At 29.6% G+C, this 21,743-nt stretch overlaps 1 long non-coding RNA gene across 1 annotated transcript; it reads left to right on the top strand.

The window, feature by feature from the left end:
- Positions 1 to 3,158: 3,158 nt before the first annotated feature.
- LOC146993018 (uncharacterized) lies at positions 3,159 to 8,049 on the top strand. The gene is made up of 3 exons (XR_015039105.1): positions 3,159 to 3,281; positions 5,551 to 5,668; positions 7,938 to 8,049. It is a non-coding gene; the product is annotated as an uncharacterized LOC146993018 (long non-coding RNA).
- Positions 8,050 to 21,743: the final 13,694 nt, after the last annotated feature.

Here is a 21,743-nt window from a genome sequence, read left to right as displayed (position 1 = left end):
AATATTTCAGGATAATTTCTTGTACATTGGACTAAGCGTTCCTCTCTCATGGATAAGTTTACCTAAGTAAAGAACTTAAAAATAGAACCGGTTCTTACGTTAAAATTCTGAATGAAATATTTCTTTTATGGTTTATGACTTTTGCTTCCAAGATGTTCTTCGAAATCTGTTTTTAGAATGGTGTTTTTGAGCCCTTTCTAAAAAAAAAAATCTATAAAAATATATATATGTATAGCTATTTTAATGTTAATATATTGCGAGTTTGATTATTACTCTTTTTTGATCTGTTATGTCACTAATTCTGTGTGTGAATTAAGACTGTTTAATATATAACACCTGCTTCAAAGCTAACAGTAAAGTTTATTTTGTTTATTTGCCATTTAAAATTACCTGCTTATTGTCTTTTGGTGCCATCTTTTTACCAGCGCTGAAATTATTTACTCTTCTCGAAGATCATTATCCCTTTTATTCTGTGTATCTGTAATAACTGTCTAATTTTTTTTCTTTCATTGTTCATGCTGTACCCATACATTAAAATCCCCCTTCGCTTACTGTGCTTCTGTCGTATTAGGAAAATAATTTGCTTTTCTATCGACTTTAGTCGTGATTTTAGTAACAATGTAGCACATTGCTGGAATTTAAAACAAAGAAGGCTACTTTTGAAGTTATATATATTAAGAAAGAATATTAGATATTTCTGTGTGTGTATAATTATTCTTTAATTTTAAAGTAGTTAAAATCTAATGATTCCTTCCCCCCCCCTTGGCCTCTTCTAGTGTAATTTGTCATCATTTTTGTGCACTCTTGGATTGCAGAACATGATATCATGAAAGAAAAAGAACGAAGATGAAAAGAATGGAGAAATAGTGCAGAGCAAAAAGACATCTGTGGCTGGTAATTCTTGTTTTATATTAACTTTATTTCCACTAGAAATGCTTGAATGTTATAATTTGTACACTGCATTTCTTCTGCGAGTTTTTCTTTCCCTCTGATACATGCGATGTTATGGCTAAATCCATGCAGTCGTTTGGATGTTTGTTTGTTATCCTGTATCTGAACATTGATTTTTAACAAGTTCGTTGTTGAAAATCCTCTTTCACATTTTTTAGTAAATCGAAAGCAGAAATTTATCATTCTAAAAGTTTAACAGGTCATGATTTTTCTGATCTAGGACTATTCAAATGGCATTTTGTGATATTCTTGATCTTAATTAGGATGAAAATCAGTTACTTCCATTTCTAGATCAGTAGCATTGTTATTTAACATATTTGCAATCTTTTACCATTTTTCTTAAATACTAGTATTATGTAAAGGGTTTGAAGTGAATGAAGTAGTTGGCCTAATTTTAAATACACTCAAAACATCTAATTTAGAAACTAACTTAAGCTCGATGAGATTTTCGAAATGTTTGTTTCAGTTTTCTTATATTTCACGCTTTAGTTCTCGAGATTTTCAAAGTGGCAAAACGTACATTACATTATGGTAAAAATGTATATTCCTTATATTTGTGTATTATTTTCACAAAATTAGTTTGATTTAAAATGAATTTGTAATACCTTTAATTCAAAGACTTTAGTTCTCTACACCCCCTCAAGTTTAAGATTTAGTTATTATGTCTGTAAGAATGGCTAAATCATAGAACAAGGTATGTTCAATAATTTCTTCATAAGTTTCGTTTCTGGATTTTTAAATTTCTTCTATGAAACTTTTGTAACAAAAGTTGGGATGGAACCTAGGCAGCCAGACAGAATGTCCCTTCTCTGAGTGAAAATTTCTATCATTTGATTGAAAGTGACTTTACGATATTTCAGAATAAACCCTCTTAACACTAATAAATGTATATAGATTTTTTTTTAATGTTTATGTAATGCGTGTTTTGTTCTTACAATATTTTGAGCTATTATATTACTAATCCTGTATATGAATTAAGACAGTTTAATGTAGAATACCTGCTTCAGTGCTAAAAGTAAAGTATTTGAATTATGTTTTACCGTTCATCTGTTTTCAGACGTAGGTTGTATTCTACAATTTACGGAATTTCTCTTTATTGGACATCTCACATAGCTGACAAAATTTCATTCCTATGTTTAGGTTTTATAGTACAATACGTTGAGCATCCGTACATTAGTATATGACTTTGATTCCTTCTAAAGAAAAAGTGTACCTTAGTTTTCTTTAATTTTTGCTCAAAATTTTAGTATGTAGTTAATTACAATAGTGCTTCCAGGAAATTGCATTTAACTTTTTTGCATCATTTCAAAATGCTGTATCATTCAATGGCATTTGATGTGTTGTGGCTTGCTGTATTAAAGCTGGGCTCGAACCCGGGCAGCCAGTCAATATGTTCTTTCCCTGAGAGAAATATTGCTATATTTTCATTAAAGTGACGTAATATTTCAGGATAATTTCTTGTACATTGGACTAAGCGTTCCTCTCTCATGGATAAGTTTACCTAAGTAAAGAACTTAAAAATAGAAACGGTTCTTACGTTAAAATTCTGAATGAAATATTTCTTTTATGGTTTATGACTTTTGCTTCCAAGATGTTCTTCGAAATCTGTTTTTAGAATGGAGTTTTTGAGCCCTTTCTAAAAAAAAATCTATAAAAATATATATATGTATAGCTATTTTAATGTTAATATATTGCGAGTTTGATTATTACTCTTTTTTGATCTGCCATGTCACTAATTCTGTGTGTGAATTAAGACTGTTTAATATATAACACCTGCTTCAAAGCTAACAGTAAAGTTTATTTTGTTTATTTGTCATTTAAAGTTATCTGCTTATTGTCTTTTGGTGCCATCTTTTTACCAGCGCTGAAATTATTTACTCTTCTCGAAGATCATTATCCCTTTTATTCTGTGTATCTGTAATAACTGTCTAATTTTTTTTCTTTCATTGTTCATGCTGTACCCATACATTAAAATCCCCCTTCGCTTACTGTGCTTCTGTCGTATTAGGAAAATAATTTGCTTTTCTATCGACTTTAGTCGTGATTTTAGTAACAATGTAGCACATTGCTGGAATTTAAAACAAAGAAGGCTACTTTTGAAGTTATATATATTAAGAAAGAATATTAGATATTTCTGTGTGTGTATAATTATTCTTTAATTTTAAAGTAGTTAAAATCTAATGATTCCTTCCCCCCCCTTGGCCTCTTCTAGTGTAATTTGTCATCATTTTTGTGCACTCTTGGATTGCAGAACATGATATCATGAAAGAAAAAGAACGAAGATAAAAAGAATGGAGAAATAGTGCAGAGCAAAAAGACATCTGTGGCTGGTAATTCTTGTTTTATATTAACTTTATTTCCACTAGAAATGCTTGAATGTTATAATTTGTACACTGCATTTCTTCTGCGAGTTTTTCTTTCCCTCTGATACATGCGATGTTATGGCTAAATCCATGCAGTCGTTTGGATGTTTGTTTGTTATCCTGTATCTGAACATTGATTTTTAACAAGTTCGTTGTTGAAAATCCTCTTTCACATTTTTTAGTAAATCGAAAGCAGAAATTTATCATTCTAAAAGTTTAACAGGTCATGATTTTTCTGATCTAGGACTATTCAAATGGCATTTTGTGATATTCTTGATCTTAATTAGGATGAAAATCAGTTACTTCCATTTCTAGATCAGTAGCATTGTTATTTAACATATTTGCAATCTTTTACCATTTTTCTTAAATACTAGTATTATGTAAAGGGTTTGAAGTGAATGAAGTAGTTGGCCTAATTTTAAATACACTCAAAACATCTAATTTAGAAACTAACTTAAGCTCGATGAGATTTTCGAAATGTTTGTTTCAGTTTTCTTATATTTCACGCTTTAGTTCTCGAGATTTTCAAAGTGGCAAAACGTACATTACATTATGGTAAAAATGTATATTCCTTATATTTGTGTATTATTTTCACAAAATAATTTTGATTTAAAATGAATTTGTAATACCTTTAATTCAAAGACTTTAGTTCTCTACACCCCCTCAAGTTTAAGATTTAGTTATTATGTCTGTAAGAATGGCTAAATCATAGAACAAGGTATGTTCAATAATTTCGTCATAAGTTTCGTTTCTGGATTTTTAAATTTCTTCTATGAAACTTTTGTAACAAAAGTTGGGATGGAACCTAGGCAGCCAGACAGAATGTCCCTTCTCTGAGTGAAAATTTCTATCATTTGATTGAAAGTGACTTTACGATATTTCAGAATAAACCCTCTTAACACTAATAAATGTATATAGATTTTTTTTTAATGTTTATGTAATGCGTGTTTTGTTCTTACAATATTTTGAGCTATTATATTACTAATCCTGTATATGAATTAAGACAGTTTAATGTAGAATACCTGCTTCAGTGCTAAAAGTAAAGTATTTGAATTATGTTTTACCGTTCATCTGTTTTCAGACGTAGGTTGTATTCTACAATTTACGGAATTTCTCTTTATTGGACATCTCACATAGCTGACAAAATTTCATTCCTATGTTTAGGTTTTATAGTACAATACGTTGAGCATCCATACATTAGTATATGACTTTGATTCCTTCTAAAGAAAAAGTGTATCTTAGTTTTCTTTAATTTTTGCTCAAAATTTTAGTATGTAGGTAATTACAATAGTGCTTCCAGGAAATTGCATTTAAATTTTTTGCATCATTTCAAAATGCTGTATCATTCAATGGCATTTGATGTGTTTTGGCTTGCTGTATTAAAGCTGGGCTCGAACCCGGGCAGCCAGTCAATATGTTCTTTCCCTGAGAGAAATATTGCTATAATTTCATTAAAGTGACGTAATATTTCAGGATAATTTCTTGTACATTGGAATAAGCGTTCCTCTCTCATGGATAAGTTTACCTAAGTAAAGAACTTAAAAATAGAAACGGTTCTTACGTTAAAATTCTGAATGAAATATTTCTTTTATGGTTTATGACTTTTGCTTCCAAGATGTTCTTCGAAATCTGTTTTTAGAATGGTGTTTTTAGCCCTTTCTAAAAAAAAATCTATAAAAATATATATATGTATAGCTATTTTAGTGTTAATATATTGCGAGTTTGATTATTACTCTTTTTTGATCTGTTATGTCACTAATTCTGTGTGTGAATTAAGACTGTTTAATATATAACACCTGCTTCAAAGCTAACAGTAAAGTTTATTTTGTTTATTTGTCATTTAAAATTACCTGCTTATTGTCTTTTGGTGCCATCTTTTTACCAGCGCTGAAATTATTTACTCTTCTCGAAGATCATTATCCCTTTTATTCTGTGTATCTGTAATAAGTGTCTAATTTTTTTTCTTTCATTGTTCATGCTGTACCCATACATTAAAATCCCCCTTCGCTTACTGTGCTTCTGTCGTATTAGGAAAATAATTTGCTTTTCTATCGACTTTAGTCGTGATTTTAGTAACAATGTAGCACATTGCTGGAATTTAAAACAAAGAAGGCTACTTTTGAAGTTATATATATTAAGAAAGAATATTAGATATTTCTGTGTGTGTATAATTATTCTTTAATTTTAAAGTAGTTAAAATCTAATGATTCTTTCCCCCCCCCTTGGCCTCTTCTAGTGTAATTTGTGATCATTTTTGTGCACTCTTGGATTGCAGAACATGATATCATGAAAGAAAAAGAACGAAGATGAAAAGAATGGAGAAATAGTGCAGAGCAAAAAGACATCTGTGGCTGGTAATTCTTGTTTTATATTAACTTTATTTCCACTAGAAATGCTTGAATGTTATAATTTGTACACTGCATTTCTTCTGCGAGTTTTTCTCTCCCTCTGATACATGCGATGTTATGGCTAAATCCATGCAGTCGTTTGGATGTTTGCTTGTTATCCTGTATCTGAACATTGATTTTTAACAAGTTCGTTGTTGAAAATCCTCTTTCACATTTTTTAGTAAATCGAAAGCAGAAATTTATCATTCTAAAAGTTTAACAGGTCATGATTTTTCTGATCTAGGACTATTCAAATGGCATTTTGTGATATTCTTGATCTTAATTAGGATGAAAATCAGTTACTTCCATTTCTAGATCAGTAGCATTGTTATTTAACATATTTGCAATCTTTTACCATTTTTCTTAAATACTAGTATTATGTAATGGGTTTGAAGTGAATGAAGGAGTTGGCCTAATTTTAAATACACTCAAAACATCTAATTTAGAAACTAACTTAAGCTCGATGAGATTTTCGAAATGTTTGTTTCAGTTTTCTTATATTTCACGCTTTAGTTCTCGAGATTTTCAAAGTGGCAAAACGTACATTACATTATGGTAAAAATGTATATTCCTTATATTTGTGTATTATTTTCACAAAATTAATTTGATTTAAAATGAATTTATAATACCTTTAATTCAAAGACTTTAGTTCTCTCCACCCCCTCAAGTTTAAGATTTAGTTATTATGTCTGTAAGAATGGCTAAATCATAGAACAAGGTATGTTCAATAATTTCTTCATAAGTTTCGTTTCTGGATTTTTAAATTTCTTCTATGAAACTTTTGTAACAAAAGTTGGGATGGAACCTAGGCAGCCAGACAGAATGTCCCTACCCTGAGTGAAAATTTCTATCATTTGATTGAAAGTGACTTTACAATATTTCAGAATAAACCCTCTTAACACTAATAAATGTATATAGACTTTTTTTTAATGTTTATGTAATGCGTGTTTTGTTCTTACAATATTTTGAGCTATTATATTACTAATCCTGTATATGAATTAAGACAGTTTAATGTAGAATACCTGCTTCAGTGCTAAAAGTAAAGTATTTGAATTATGTTTTACCGTTCATATGTTTTCAGACGTAGGTTGTATTCTACAGTTTACGGAATTTCTCTTTATTGGACATCTCACATAGCTGACAAAATTTCATTCCTATGTTTAGGTTTTATAGTACAATATGTTGAGCATCCGTACATTAGTATATGACTTTGATTCCTTCTAAAGAAAAAGTGTATCTTAGTTTTCTTTAATTTTTGCTCAAAATTTTAGTATGTAGGTAATTACAATAGTGCTTCCAGGAAATTGCATTTAAATTTTTTGCATCATTTCAAAATGCTGTATCATTCAATGGCATTTGATGTGTTTTGGCTTGCTGTATTAAAGCTGGGCTCGAACCCGGGCAGCCAGTCAATATGTTCTTTCCCTGAGTGAAATATTGCTATAATTTCATTAAAGTGACGTAATATTTCGGGATAATTTCTTGTACATTGGACTAAGCATTCCTCTCTCATGGATAAGTTTACCTAAGTAAAGAGCTTAAAAATAGAAACGGTCTTACGTTAAAATTCTGAATGAAATATTTCTTTTATGGTTTATGACTTTTGCTTCCAAGATGTTCTTCGAAATCTGTTTTTAGAATGGTGTTTTTGAGCCCTTTCTAAAAAAAATCTATAAAAATATATATATGTATAGCTATTTTAATGTTAATATATTGCGAGTTTGATTATTACTCTTTTTTGATCTGTTATGTCACTAATTCTGTGTGTGAATTAAGACTGTTTAATATATAACACCTGCTTCAAAGCTAACAGTAAAGTTTATTTTGTTTATTTGTCATTTAAAATTACCTGCTTATTGTCTTTTGGTGCCATCTTTTTACCAGCGCTGAAATTATTTACTCTTCTCGAAGATCATTATCCCTTTTATTCTGTGTATCTGTAATAACTGTCTAATTTTTTTTCTTTCATTGTTCATGCTGTACCCATACATTAAAATCCCCCTTCGCTTACTGTGCTTCTGTCGTATTAGGAAAATAATTTGCTTTTCTATCGACTTTAGTCGTGATTTTAGTAACAATGTAGCACATTGCTGGAATTTAAAACAAAGAAGGCTACTTTTGAAGTTATATATATTAAGAAAGAATATTAGATATTTCTGTGTGTGTATAATTATTCTTTAATTTTAAAGTAGTTAAAATCTAATGATTCTTTCCCCCCCCCCTTGGCCTCTTCTAGTGTAATTTGTGATCATTTTTGTGCACTCTTGGATTGCAGAACATGATATCATGAAAGAAAAAGAACGAAGATGAAAAGAATGGAGAAATAGTGCAGAGCAAAAAGACATCTGTGGCTGGTAATTCTTGTTTTATATTAACTTTATTTCCACTAGAAATGCTTGAATGTTATAATTTGTACACTGCATTTCTTCTGCGAGTTTTTCTCTCCCTCTGATACATGCGATGTTATGGCTAAATCCATGCAGTCGTTTGGATGTTTGCTTGTTATCCTGTATCTGAACATTGATTTTTAACAAGTTCGTTGTTGAAAATCCTCTTTCACATTTTTTAGTAAATCGAAAGCAGAAATTTATCATTCTAAAAGTTTAACAGGTCATGATTTTTCTGATCTAGGACTATTCAAATGGCATTTTGTGATATTCTTGATCTTAATTAGGATGAAAATCAGTTACTTCCATTTCTAGATCAGTAGCATTGTTATTTAACATATTTGCAATCTTTTACCATTTTTCTTAAATACTAGTATTATGTAATGGGTTTGAAGTGAATGAAGGAGTTGGCCTAATTTTAAATACACTCAAAACATCTAATTTAGAAACTAACTTAAGCTCGATGAGATTTTCGAAATGTTTGTTTCAGTTTTCTTATATTTCACGCTTTAGTTCTCGAGATTTTCAAAGTGGCAAAACGTACATTACATTATGGTAAAAATGTATATTCCTTATATTTGTGTATTATTTTCACAAAATTAATTTGATTTAAAATGAATTTATAATACCTTTAATTCAAAGACTTTAGTTCTCTCCACCCCCTCAAGTTTAAGATTTAGTTATTATGTCTGTAAGAATGGCTAAATCATAGAACAAGGTATGTTCAATAATTTCTTCATAAGTTTCGTTTCTGGATTTTTAAATTTCTTCTATGAAACTTTTGTAACAAAAGTTGGGATGGAACCTAGGCAGCCAGACAGAATGTCCCTACCCTGAGTGAAAATTTCTATCATTTGATTGAAAGTGACTTTACAATATTTCAGAATAAACCCTCTTAACACTAATAAATGTATATAGACTTTTTTTTAATGTTTATGTAATGCGTGTTTTGTTCTTACAATATTTTGAGCTATTATATTACTAATCCTGTATATGAATTAAGACAGTTTAATGTAGAATACCTGCTTCAGTGCTAAAAGTAAAGTATTTGAATTATGTTTTACCGTTCATATGTTTTCAGACGTAGGTTGTATTCTACAATTTACGGAATTTCTCTTTATTGGACATCTCACATAGCTGACAAAATTTCATTCCTATGTTTAGGTTTTATAGTACAATATGTTGAGCATCCGTACATTAGTATATGACTTTGATTCCTTCTAAAGAAAAAGTGTATCTTAGTTTTCTTTAATTTTTGCTCAAAATTTTAGTATGTAGGTAATTACAATAGTGCTTCCAGGAAATTGCATTTAAATTTTTTGCATCATTTCAAAATGCTGTATCATTCAATGGCATTTGATGTGTTTTGGCTTGCTGTATTAAAGCTGGGCTCGAACCCGGGCAGCCAGTCAATATGTTCTTTCCCTGAGTGAAATATTGCTATAATTTCATTAAAGTGACGTAATATTTCGGGATAATTTCTTGTACATTGGACTAAGCATTCCTCTCTCATGGATAAGTTTACCTAAGTAAAGAGCTTAAAAATAGAAACGGTCTTACGTTAAAATTCTGAATGAAATATTTCTTTTATGGTTTATGACTTTTGCTTCCAAGATGTTCTTCGAAATCTGTTTTTAGAATGGTGTTTTTGAGCCCTTTCTAAAAAAAAATCTATAAAAATATATATATGTATAGCTATTTTAATGTTAATATATTGCGAGTTTGATTATTACTCTTTTTTGATCTGTTATGTCACTAATTCTGTGTGTGAATTAAGACTGTTTAATATATAACACCTGCTTCAAAGCTAACAGTAAAGTTTATTTTGTTTATTTGTCATTTAAAATTACCTGCTTATTGTCTTTTGGTGCCATCTTTTTACCAGCGCTGAAATTATTTACTCTTCTCGAAGATCATTATCCCTTTTATTCTGTGTATCTGTAATAACTGTCTAATTTTTTTTCTTTCATTGTTCATGCTGTACCCATACATTAAAATCCCCCTTCGCTTACTGTGCTTCTGTCGTATTAGGAAAATAATTTGCTTTTCTATCGACTTTAGTCGTGATTTTAGTAACAATGTAGCACATTGCTGGAATTTAAAACAAAGAAGGCTACTTTTGAAGTTATATATATTAAGAAAGAATATTAGATATTTCTGTGTGTGTATAATTATTCTTTAATTTTAAAGTAGTTAAAATCTAATGATTCCTTCCCCCCCCTTGGCCTCTTCTAGTGTAATTTGTCATCATTTTTGTGCACTCTTGGATTGCAGAACATGATATCATGAAAGAAAAAGAACGAAGATGAAAAGAATGGAGAAATAGTGCAGAGCAAAAAGACATCTGTGGCTGGTAATTCTTGTTTTATATTAACTTTATTTCCACTAGAAATGCTTGAATGTTATAATTTGTACACTGCATTTCTTCTGCGAGTTTTTCTTTCCCTCTGATACATGCGATGTTATGGCTAAATCCATGCAGTCGTTTGGATGTGTGCTTGTTATCCTGTATCTGAACATTGATTTTTAACAAGTTCGTTGTTGAAAATCCTCTTTCACATTTTTTAGTAAATCGAAAGCAGAAATTTATCATTCTAAAAGTTTAACAGGTCATGATTTTTCTGATCTAGGACTATTCAGATGGCATTTTGTGATATTCTTGATCTTAATTAGGATGAAAATCAGTTACTTCCATTTCTAGATCAGTAGCATTGTTATTTAACATATTTGCAATCTTTTACCATTTTTCTTAAATACTAGTATTATGTAATGGGTTTGAAGTGAATGAAGGAGTTGGCCTAATTTTAAATACACTCAAAACATCTAATTTAGAAACTAACTTAAGCTCGATGAGATTTTCGAAATGTTTGTTTCAGTTTTCTTATATTTCACGCTTTAGTTCTCGAGATTTTCAAAGTGGCAAAACGTACATTACATTATGGTAAAAATGTATATTCCTTATATTTGTGTATTATTTTCACAAAATTAATTTGATTTAAAATGAATTTATAATACCTTTAATTCAAAGATTTTAGTTCTCTCCACCCCCTCAAGTTTAAGATTTAGTTATTATGTCTGTAAGAATGGCTAAATCATAGAACAAGGTATGTTCAATAATTTCTTCATAAGTTTCGTTTCTGGATTTTTAAATTTCTTCTATGAAACTTTTGTAACAAAAGTTGGGATGGAACCTAGGCAGCCAGACAGAATGTCCCTTCCCTGAGTGAAAATTTCTATCATTTGATTGAAAGTGACTTTACAATATTTCAGAATAAACCCTCTTAACACTAATAAATGTATATAGACTTTTTTTTAATGTTTATGTAATGCGTGTTTTGTTCTTACAATATTTTGAGCTATTATATTACTAATCCTGTATATGAATTAAGACAGTTTAATGTAGAATACCTGCTTCAGTGCTAAAAGTAAAGTATTTGAATTATGTTTTACCGTTCATATGTTTTCAGACGTAGGTTGTATTCTACAATTTACGGAATTTCTCTTTATTGGACATCTCACATAGCTGACAAAATTTCATTCCTATGTTTAGGTTTTATAGTACAATACGTTGAGCATCCGTACATTAGTATATGACTTTGATTCCTTCTAAAGAAAAAGTGTATCTTAGTTTTCTTTAATTTTTGCTCAAAATTTTAGTATGTAGGTAATTACAATAGTGCTTCCAGGAAATTGCATTTAAATTTTTTGCATCATTTCAAAATGCTGTATCATTCAATGGCATTTGATGTGTTTTGGCTTGCTGTATTAAAGCTGGGCTCGAACCCGGGATGCCAGTCAATATGTTCTTTCCCTGAGTGAAATATTGCTATAATTTCATTAAAGTGACGTAATATTTCAGGATAATTTCTTGTACATTGGACTAAGCGTTCCTCTCTCATGGATAAGTTTACCTAAGTAAAGAGCTTAAAAATAGAAACGGTCTTACGTTAAATTTCTGAATGAAATATTTCTTTTATGGTTTATGACTTTTGCTTCCAAGATGTTCTTCGAAATCTGTTTTTAGAATGGTGTTTTTGAGCCCTTTCTAAAAAAAAATCTATAAAAATATATATATGTATAGCTATTATAATGTTAATATATTGCGAGTTTGATTATTACTCTTTTTTGATCTGTTATGTCACTAATTCTGTGTGTGAATTAAGACTGTTTAATATATAACACCTGCTTGAAAGCTAACAGTAAAGTTTATTTTGTTTATTTGTCATTTAAAATTACCTGCTTATTGTCTTTTGGTGCCATCTTTTTACCAGCGCTGAAATTATTTACTCTTCTCGAAGATCATTATCCCTTTTATTCTGTGTATCTGTAATAACTGTCTAATTTTTTTTCTTTCATTGTTCATGCTGTACCCATACATTAAAATCCCCCTTCGCTTACTGTGCTTCTGTCGTATTAGGAAAATAATTTGCTTTTCTTTCGACTTTAGTCGTGATTTTAGTAACAATGTAGCACATTGCTGGAATTTAAAACAAAGAAGGCTACTTTTGAAGTTATATATATTAAGAAAGAATATTAGATATTTCTGTGTGTGTATAATTATTCTTTAATTTTAAAGTAGTTAAAATCTAATGATTCCTTCCCCCCCCCCTTGGCCTCTTCTAGTGCAATTTGTCATCATTTTTGTGCACTCTTGGATTGCAGAACATGATATCATGAAAGAAAAAGAACGAAGATGAAAAGAATGGAGAAATAGTGCAGAGCAAAAAGACATCTGTGGCTGGTAATTCTTGTTTTATATTAACTTTATTTCCACTAGAAATGCTTGAATGTTATAATTTGTACACTGCATTTCTTCTGCGAGTTTTTCTTTCCCTCTGATACATGCGATGTTATGGCTAAATCCATGCAGTCGTTTGGATGTGTGCTTGTTATCCTGTATCTGAACATTGATTTTTAACAAGTTCGTTGTTGAAAATCCTCTTTCACATTTTTTAGTAAATCGAAAGCAGAAATTTATCATTCTAAAAGTTTAACAGGTCATGATTTTTCTGATCTAGGACTATTCAAATGGCATTTTGTGATATTCTTGATCTTAATTAGGATGAAAATCAGTTACTTCCATTTCTAGATCAGTAGCATTGTTATTTAACATATTTGCAATCTTTTACCATTTTTCTTAAATACTAGTATTATGTAATGGGTTTGAAGTGAATGAAGGAGTTGGCCTAATTTTAAATACACTCAAAACATCTAATTTAGAAACTAACTTAAGCTCGATGAGATTTTCGAAATGTTTGTTTCAGTTTTCTTATATTTCACGCTTTAGTTCTCGAGATTTTCAAAGTGGCAAAACGTACATTACATTATGGTAAAAATGTATATTCCTTATATTTGTGTATTATTTTCACAAAATTAATTTGATTTAAAATGAATTTATAATACCTTTAATTCAAAGACTTTAGTTCTCTCCACCCCCTCAAGTTTAAGATTTAGTTATTATGTCTGTAAGAATGGCTAAATCATAGAACAAGGTATGTTCAATAATTTCGTCATAAGTTTCGTTTCTGGATTTTTAAATTTCTTCTATGAAACTTTTGTAACAAAAGTTGGGATGGAACCTAGGCAGCCAGACAGAATGTCCCTTCCCTGAGTGAAAATTTCTATCATTTGATTGAAAGTGACTTTGCAATATTTCAGAATAAACCCTCTTAACACTAATAAATGTATATAGACTTTTTTTTAATGTTTATGTAATGCGTGTTTTGTTCTTACAATATTTTGAGCTATTATATTACTAATCCTGTATATGAATTAAGACAGTTTAATGTAGAATACCTGCTTCAGTGCTAAAAGTAAAGTATTTGAATTATGTTTTACCGTTCATATGTTTTCAGACGTAGGTTGTATTCTACAATTTACGGAATTTCTCTTTATTGGACATCTCACATAGCTGAGAAAATTTCATTCCTATGTTTAGGTTTTATAGTACAATACGTTGAGCATCCATACATTAGTATATGACTTTGATTCCTTCTAAAGAAAAAGTGTATGTTAGTTTTCTTTAATTTTTGCTCAAAATTTTAGTATGTAGGTAATTACAATAGTGCTTCCAGGAAATTGCATTTAAATTTTTTGCATCATTTCAAAATGCTGTATCATTCAATGGCATTTGATGTGTTTTGGCTTGATGTATTAAAGCTGGGCTCGAACCCGGGCAGCCAGTCAATATGTTCTTTCCCTGAGTGAAATATTGCTATAATTTCATTAAAGTGACGTAATATTTCAGGATAATTTCTTGTACATTGGACTAAGCGTTCCTCTCTCATGGATAAGTTTACCTAAGTAAAGAACTCAAAAATAGAAACGGTTCTTACGTTAAAATTCTGAATGAAATATTTCTTTTATGGTTTATGACTTTTGTTTGAAATATTGCTATAATTTCATTAAAGTGACGTAATATTTCAGGATAATTTCTTGTACATTGGACTAAGCGTTCCTCTCTCATGGATAAGTTTACCTAAGTAAAGAACTTAAAAATAGAAACGGTTCTTACGTTAAAATTCTGAATGAAATATTTCTTTTATGGTTTATGACTTTTGTTTGAAATATTGCTATAATTTCATTAAAGTGACGTAATATTTCAGGATAATTTCTTGTACATTGGACTAAGCGTTCCTCTCTCATGGATAAGTTTACCTAAGTAAAGAACTCAAAAATAGAAACGGTTCTTACGTTAAAATTCTGAATGAAATATTTCTTTTATGGTTTATGACTTTTGTTTGAAATATTGCTATAATTTCATTAAAGTGACGTAATATTTCAGGATAATTTCTTGTACATTGGACTAAGCGTTCCTCTCTCATGGATAAGTTTACCTAAGTAAAGAACTTAAAAATAGAAACGGTTCTTACGTTAAAATTCTGAATGAAATATTTCTTTTATGGTTTATGACTTTTGTTTCCAAGATGTTCTTCGAAATCTGTTTTTAGAATGGTGTTTTTGAGCCCTTTCTAAAAAAAAAAATTATAAAAATATATATGTGTATAGCTATTTTAATGTTAATATATTGCGAGTTTGATTATTACTCTTTTTTGATCTGTTATGTCAGTAATTCTGTGTGTGAATTAAGATTGTTTAATATATAACACCTGCTTCAAAGCTAACAGTAAAGTTTATTTTGTTTATTTGTCATTTAAAATTACTTGCTTATTGTCTTTTGGTGCCATCTTTTTACCAGCGCTGAAATTATTTACTCTTCTCGAAGATCGTTATCCCTTTTATTCTGTGTATCTGTAATAACTGTCTAATTTTTTTTCTTTCATTGTTCATGTTGTACCCATACATTAAAATCCCCCTTCGCTTACTGTGCTTCTGTCGTATTAGGAAAATAATTTGCTTTTCTATCGACTTTAGTCGTGATTTTAGTAACAATGTAGCACATTGCTGGAATTTAAAACAAAGAAGGCTACTTTTGAAGTTATATATATTAAGAAAGAATATTAGATATTTCTGTGTGTGTATAATTATTCTTTAATTTTAAAGTAGTTAAAATCTAATGATTCCTTCCCCCCCCCTTGGCCTCTTCTAGTGTAATTTGTCATCATTTTTGTGCACTCTTGGATTGCAGAACATGATATCATGAAAGAAAAAGAACGAAGATGAAAAGAATGGAGAAATAGTGCAGAGCAAAAAGACATCTGTGGCTGGTAATTCTTGTTTTATATTAACTTTATTTCCACTAGAAATGCTTGAATGTTATAATTTGTACACTGCATTTCTTCTGCGAGTTTTTCTTTCCCTCTGATACATGCGATGTTATGGCTAAATCCATGCAGTCGTTTGGATGTTTTTTTGTTATCCTGTATCTGAACATTGATTTTTAACAAGTTCGTTGTTGAAAATCCTCTTTCACATTTTTTAGTAAATCGAAAGCAGAAATTTATCATTCTAAAAGTTTAACAGGTCATGATTTTTCTGATCTAGGACTATTCAAATGGCATTTTGTGATATTCTTCATCTTAATTAGGATGAAAATCAGTTACTTCCATTTCTAGATCAGTAGCATTGTTATTTAACATATTTGCAATCTTTTACCATTTTTCTTAAATACTAGTATTATGTAATGGGTTTGAAGTGAATGAAGTAGTTGGCCTAATTTTAAATACACTCAAAACATCTAATTTAGAAACTAACTTAAGCTCGATGAGATTTTTCGAAATGTTTGTTTCAGTTTTCTTATATTTCACGCTTTAGTTCTCGAGATTTTCAAAGTGGCAAAACGTACATTACATTATGGTAAAAATGTATATTCCTTATATTTGTGTATTATTTTCACAAAATTAATTTGATTTAAAATGAATTTATAATACCTTTAATTCAAAGACTTTAGTTCTCTCCACCCCCTCAAGTTTAAGATTTAGTTATTATGTCTGTAAGAATGGCTAAATCATAGAACAAGGTATGTTCAATAATTTCTTCATAAGTTTCGTTTCTGGATTTTTAAATTTCTTCTATGAAACTTTTGTAACAAAAGTTGGGATGGAACCTTGGCAGCCAGACAGAATGTCCCTTCTCTGAGTGAAAATTTCTATCATTTGATTGAAAGTGACTTTACAATATTTCAGAATAAACCCTCTTAACACTAATAAATGTATATAGACATTTTTTTAATGTCTATGTAATGCGTGTTTTGTTCTTACAATATTTTGAGCTATTATATTACTAATCCTGTATATGAATTAAGACAGTTTAATGTAGAATACCTGCTTCAGTGCTAAAAGTAAAGTATTTGAATTATGTTTTACCGTTCATCTGTTTTCAGACGTAGGTTGTATTCTACAATTTACGGAATTTCTCTTTAATGGACATCTCACATAGCTGACAAAATTTCATTCCTATGTTTAGGTTTTATAGTACAATACGTTGAGCATCCGTACATTAGCATATGACTTTGATTCCTTCTAAAGAAAAAGTGTATCTTAGTTTTCTTTAATTTTTGCTCAAAATTTTAGTATGTAGGTAATTACAATAGTGCTTCCAGGAAATTGCATTTAAATTTTTTGCATCATTTCAAAATGCTGTATCATTCAATGGCATTTGATGTGTTTTGGCTTGATGTATTAAAGCTGGGCTCGAACCCGGGCAGCCAGTCAATATGTTCTTTCCCTGAGTGAAATATTGCTATAATTTCATTAAAGTGACGTAATATTTCAGGATAATTTCTTGTACATTGGACTAAGCATTCCTCTCTCATGGATAAGTTTACCTAAGTAAAGAACTCAAAAATAGAAACGGTTCTTACGTTAAAATTCTGAATGAAATATTTCTTTTATGGTTTATGACTTTTGTTTGAAATATTGCTATAATTTCATTAAAGTGACGTAATATTTCAGGATAATTTCTTGTACATTGGACTAAGCGTTCCTCTCTCATGGATAAGTTTACCTAAGTAAAGAACTCAAAAATAGAAACGGTTCTTACGTTAAAATTCTGAATGAAATATTTCTTTTATGGTTTATGACTTTTGTTTGAAATATTGCTATAATTTCATTAAAGTTACGTAATATTTCAGGATAATTTCTTGTACATTGGACTAAGCGTTCCTCTCTCATGGATAAGTTTACCTAAGTAAAGAACTTAAAAATAGAAACGGTTCTTACGTTAAAATTCTGAATGAAATATTTCTTTTATGGTTTATGACTTTTGTTTCCAAGATGTTCTTCGAAATCTGTTTTTAGAATGGTGTTTTTGAGCCCTTTCTAAAAAAAAAATCTATAAAAATATATATATGTATAGCTATTTTAATGTTAATATATTGCGAGTTTGATTATTACTCTTTTTTGATCTGTTATGTCACTAATTCTGTGTGTGAATTAAGATTGTTTAATATATAACACCTGCTTCAAAGCTAACAGTAAAGTTTATTTTGTTTATTTGTCATTTAAAATTACTTGCTTATTGTCTTTTGGTGCCATCTTTTTACCAGCGCTGAAATTATTTACTCTTCTCGAAGATCATTATCCCTTTTATTCTGTGTATCTGTAATAACTGTCTAATTTTTTTTCTTTCATTGTTCATGTTGTACCCATACATTAAAATCCCCCTTCGCTTACTGTGCTTCTGTCGTATTAGGAAAATAATTTGCTTTTCTATCGACTTTAGTCGTGATTTTAGTAACAATGTAGCACATTGCTGGAATTTAAAACAAAGAAGGCTACTTTTGAAGTTATATATATTAAGAAAGAATATTAGATATTTCTGTGTGTGTATAATTATTCTTTAATTTTAAAGTAGTTAAAATCTAATGATTCCTTCCCCCCCCCTTGGCCTCTTCTAGTGTAATTTGTCATCATTTTTGTGCACTCTTGGATTGCAGAACATGATATCATGAAGAAAAAGAACGAAGATGAAAAGAATGGAGAAATAGTGCAGAGCAAAAAGACATCTGTGGCTGGTAATTCTTGTTTTATATTAACTTTATTTCCACTAGAAATGCTTGAATGTTATAATTTGTACACTGCATTTCTTCTGCGAGTTTTTCTTTCCCTCTGATACATGCGATGTTATGGCTAAATCCATGCAGTCGTTTGGATGTTTGTTTGTTATCCTGTATCTGAACATTGATTTTTAACAATTTCGTTGTTGAAAATCCTCTTTCACATTTTTTAGTAAATCGAAAGCAGAAATTTATCATTCTAAAAGTTTAACAGGTCATGATTTTTCTGATCTAGGACTATTCAAATGGCATTTTGTGATATTCTTGATCTTAATTAGGATGAAAATCAGTTACTTCCATTTCTAGATCAGTAGCATTGTTATTTAACATATTTGCAATCTTTTACCATTTTTCTTAAATACTAGTATTATGTAATGGGTTTGAAGTGAATGAAGTAGTTGGCCTAATTTTAAATACACTCAAAACATCTAATTTAGAAACTAACTTAAGCTCGATGAGATTTTCGAAATGTTTGTTTCAGTTTTCTTATATTTCACACTTTAGTTCTCGAGATTTTCAAAGTGGCAAAACGTACATTACATTATGGTAAAAATGTATATTCCTTATATTTGTGTATTATTTTCACAAAATTAATTTGATTTAAAATGAATTTATAATACCTTTAATTCAAAGACTTTAGTTCTCTCAACCCCCTCAAGTTTAAGATTTAGTTATTATGTCTGTAAGAATGGCTAAATCATAGAACAAGGTATGTTCAATAATTTCTTCATAAGTTTCGTTTCTGGATTTTTAAATTTCTTCTATGAAACTTTTGTAACAAAAGTTGGGATGAAACCTAGGCAGCCAGACAGAATGTCCCTTCTCTGAGTGAAAATTTCTATCATTTGATTGAAAGTGACTTTACAATATTTCAGAATAAACCCTCTTAACACTAATAAATGTATATAGACTTTTTTTTAATGTTTATGTAATGCGTGTTTTTTTCTTACAATATTTTGAGCTATTATATTACTAATCCTGTATATGAATTAAGACAGTTTAATGTAGAAAACCTGCTTCAGTGCTAAAAGTAAAGTATTTGAATTATGTTTTACCGTTCATCTGTTTTCAGACGTAGGTTGTATTCTACAATTTACGGAATTTCTCTTTATTGGACATCTCACATAGCTGACAAAATTTCATTCCTATGTTTAGGTTTTATAGTACAATACGTTGAGCATCCATACATTAGTATATGACTTTGATTCCTTCTAAAGAAAATGTGTATGTTAGTTTTCTTTAATTTTTGCTCAAAATTTTAGTATGTAGGTAATTACAATAGTGCTTCCAGGAAATTGCATTTAAATTTTTTGCATCATTTCAAAATGCTGTATCATTCAATGGCATTTGATGTGTTTTGGCTTGATGTATTAAAGCTGGGCTCGAACCCGGGCAGCCAGTCAATATGTTCTTTCCCTGAGTGAAATATTGCTATAATTTCATTAAAGTGACGTAATATTTCAGGATAATTTCTTGTACATTGGACTAAGCGTTCCTCTCTCATGGATAAGTTTACCTAAGTAAAGAACTCAAAAATAGAAACGGTTCTTACGTTAAAATTCTGAATGAAATATTTCTTTTATGGTTTATGACTTTTGTTTGAAATATTGCTATAATTTCATTAAAGTGACGTAATATTTCAGGATAATTTCTTGTACGTTGGACTAAGCGTTCCTCTCTCATGGATAAGTTTACCTAAGTAAAGAACTTAAAAATAGAAACGGTTCTTACGTTAAAATTCTGAATGAAATATTTCTTTTATGGTTTATGACTTTTGTTTGAAATATTGCTATAATTTCATTAAAGTGACGTAATATTTCAGGATAATTTCTTGTACATTGGACTAAGCGTTCCTCTCTCATGGATAAGTTTACCTAAGTAAAGAACTCAAAAATAGAAACGGTTCTTACGTTAAAATTCTGAATGAAATATTTCTTTTATGGTTTATGACTTTTGTTTGAAATATTGCTATAATTTCATTAAAGTGACGTAATATTTCAGGATAATTTCTTGTACGTTGGACTAAGCGTTCCTCTCTCATGGATAAGTTTACCTAAGTAAAGAACTTAAAAATAGAAACGGTTCTTACGTTAAAATTCTGAATGAAATATTTCTTTTATGGTTTATGACTTTTGTTTGAAATATTGCTATAATTTCATTAAAGTGACGTAATATTTCAGGATAATTTATTGTACATTGGACTAAGCGTTCCTCTCTCATGGATAAGTTTACCTAAGTAAAGAACTCAAAAATAGAAACGGTTCTTACGTTAAAATTCTGAATGAAATATTTCTTTTATGGTTTATGACTTTTGTTTGAAATATTGCTATAATTTCATTAAAGTGACGTAATATTTCAGGATAATTTCTTGTACATTGGACTAAGCGTTCCTCTCTCATGGATAAGTTTACCTAAGTAAAGAACTTAAAAATAGAAACGGTTCTTACGTTAAAATTCTGAATGAAATATTTCTTTTATGGTTTATGACTTTTGTTTCCAAGATGTTCTTCGAAATCTGTTTTTAGAATGGTGTTTTTGAGCCCTTTCTAAAAAAAAAAATTATAAAAATATATATATGTATAGCTATTTTAATGTTAATATATTGCGAGTTTGATTATTACTCTTTTTTGATCTGTTATGTCAGTAATTCTGTGTGTGAATTAAGATTGTTTAATATATAACACCTGCTTCAAAGCTAACAGTAAAGTTTATTTTGTTTATTTGTCATTTAAAATTACTTGCTTATTGTCTTTTTGTGCCATCTTTTTACCAGCGCTGAAATTATTTACTCTTCTCGAAGATCATTATCCCTTTTATTCTGTGTATCTGTAATAACTGTCTAATTTTTTTTCTTTCATTGTTCATGTTGTACCCATACATTAAAATCCCCCTTCGCTTACTGTGCTTCTGTCGTATTAGGAAAATAATTTGCTTTTCTATCGACTTTAGTCGTGATTTTAGTAACAATGTAGCACATTGCTGGAATTTAAAACAAAGAAGGCTACTTTTGAAGTTATATATATTAAGAAAGAATATTAGATATTTCTGTGTGTGTATAATTATTCTTTAATTTTAAAGTAGTTAAAATCTAATGATTCCTTCCCCCCCCCTTGGCCTCTTCTAGTGTAATTTGTCATCATTTTTGTGCACTCTTGGATTGCAGAACATGATATCATGAAAGAAAAAGAACGAAGATGAA

This window comes from Stegodyphus dumicola, chromosome X2 (assembly GCF_044657685.1).
Source record: "Stegodyphus dumicola isolate Sdum_Otavi_A_Nest chromosome X2, ASM4465768v1".
Classification (NCBI taxonomy): domain Eukaryota; kingdom Metazoa; phylum Arthropoda; class Arachnida; order Araneae; family Eresidae; genus Stegodyphus; species Stegodyphus dumicola.
This window is presented reverse-complemented; position numbering and strand designations above follow the sequence as displayed.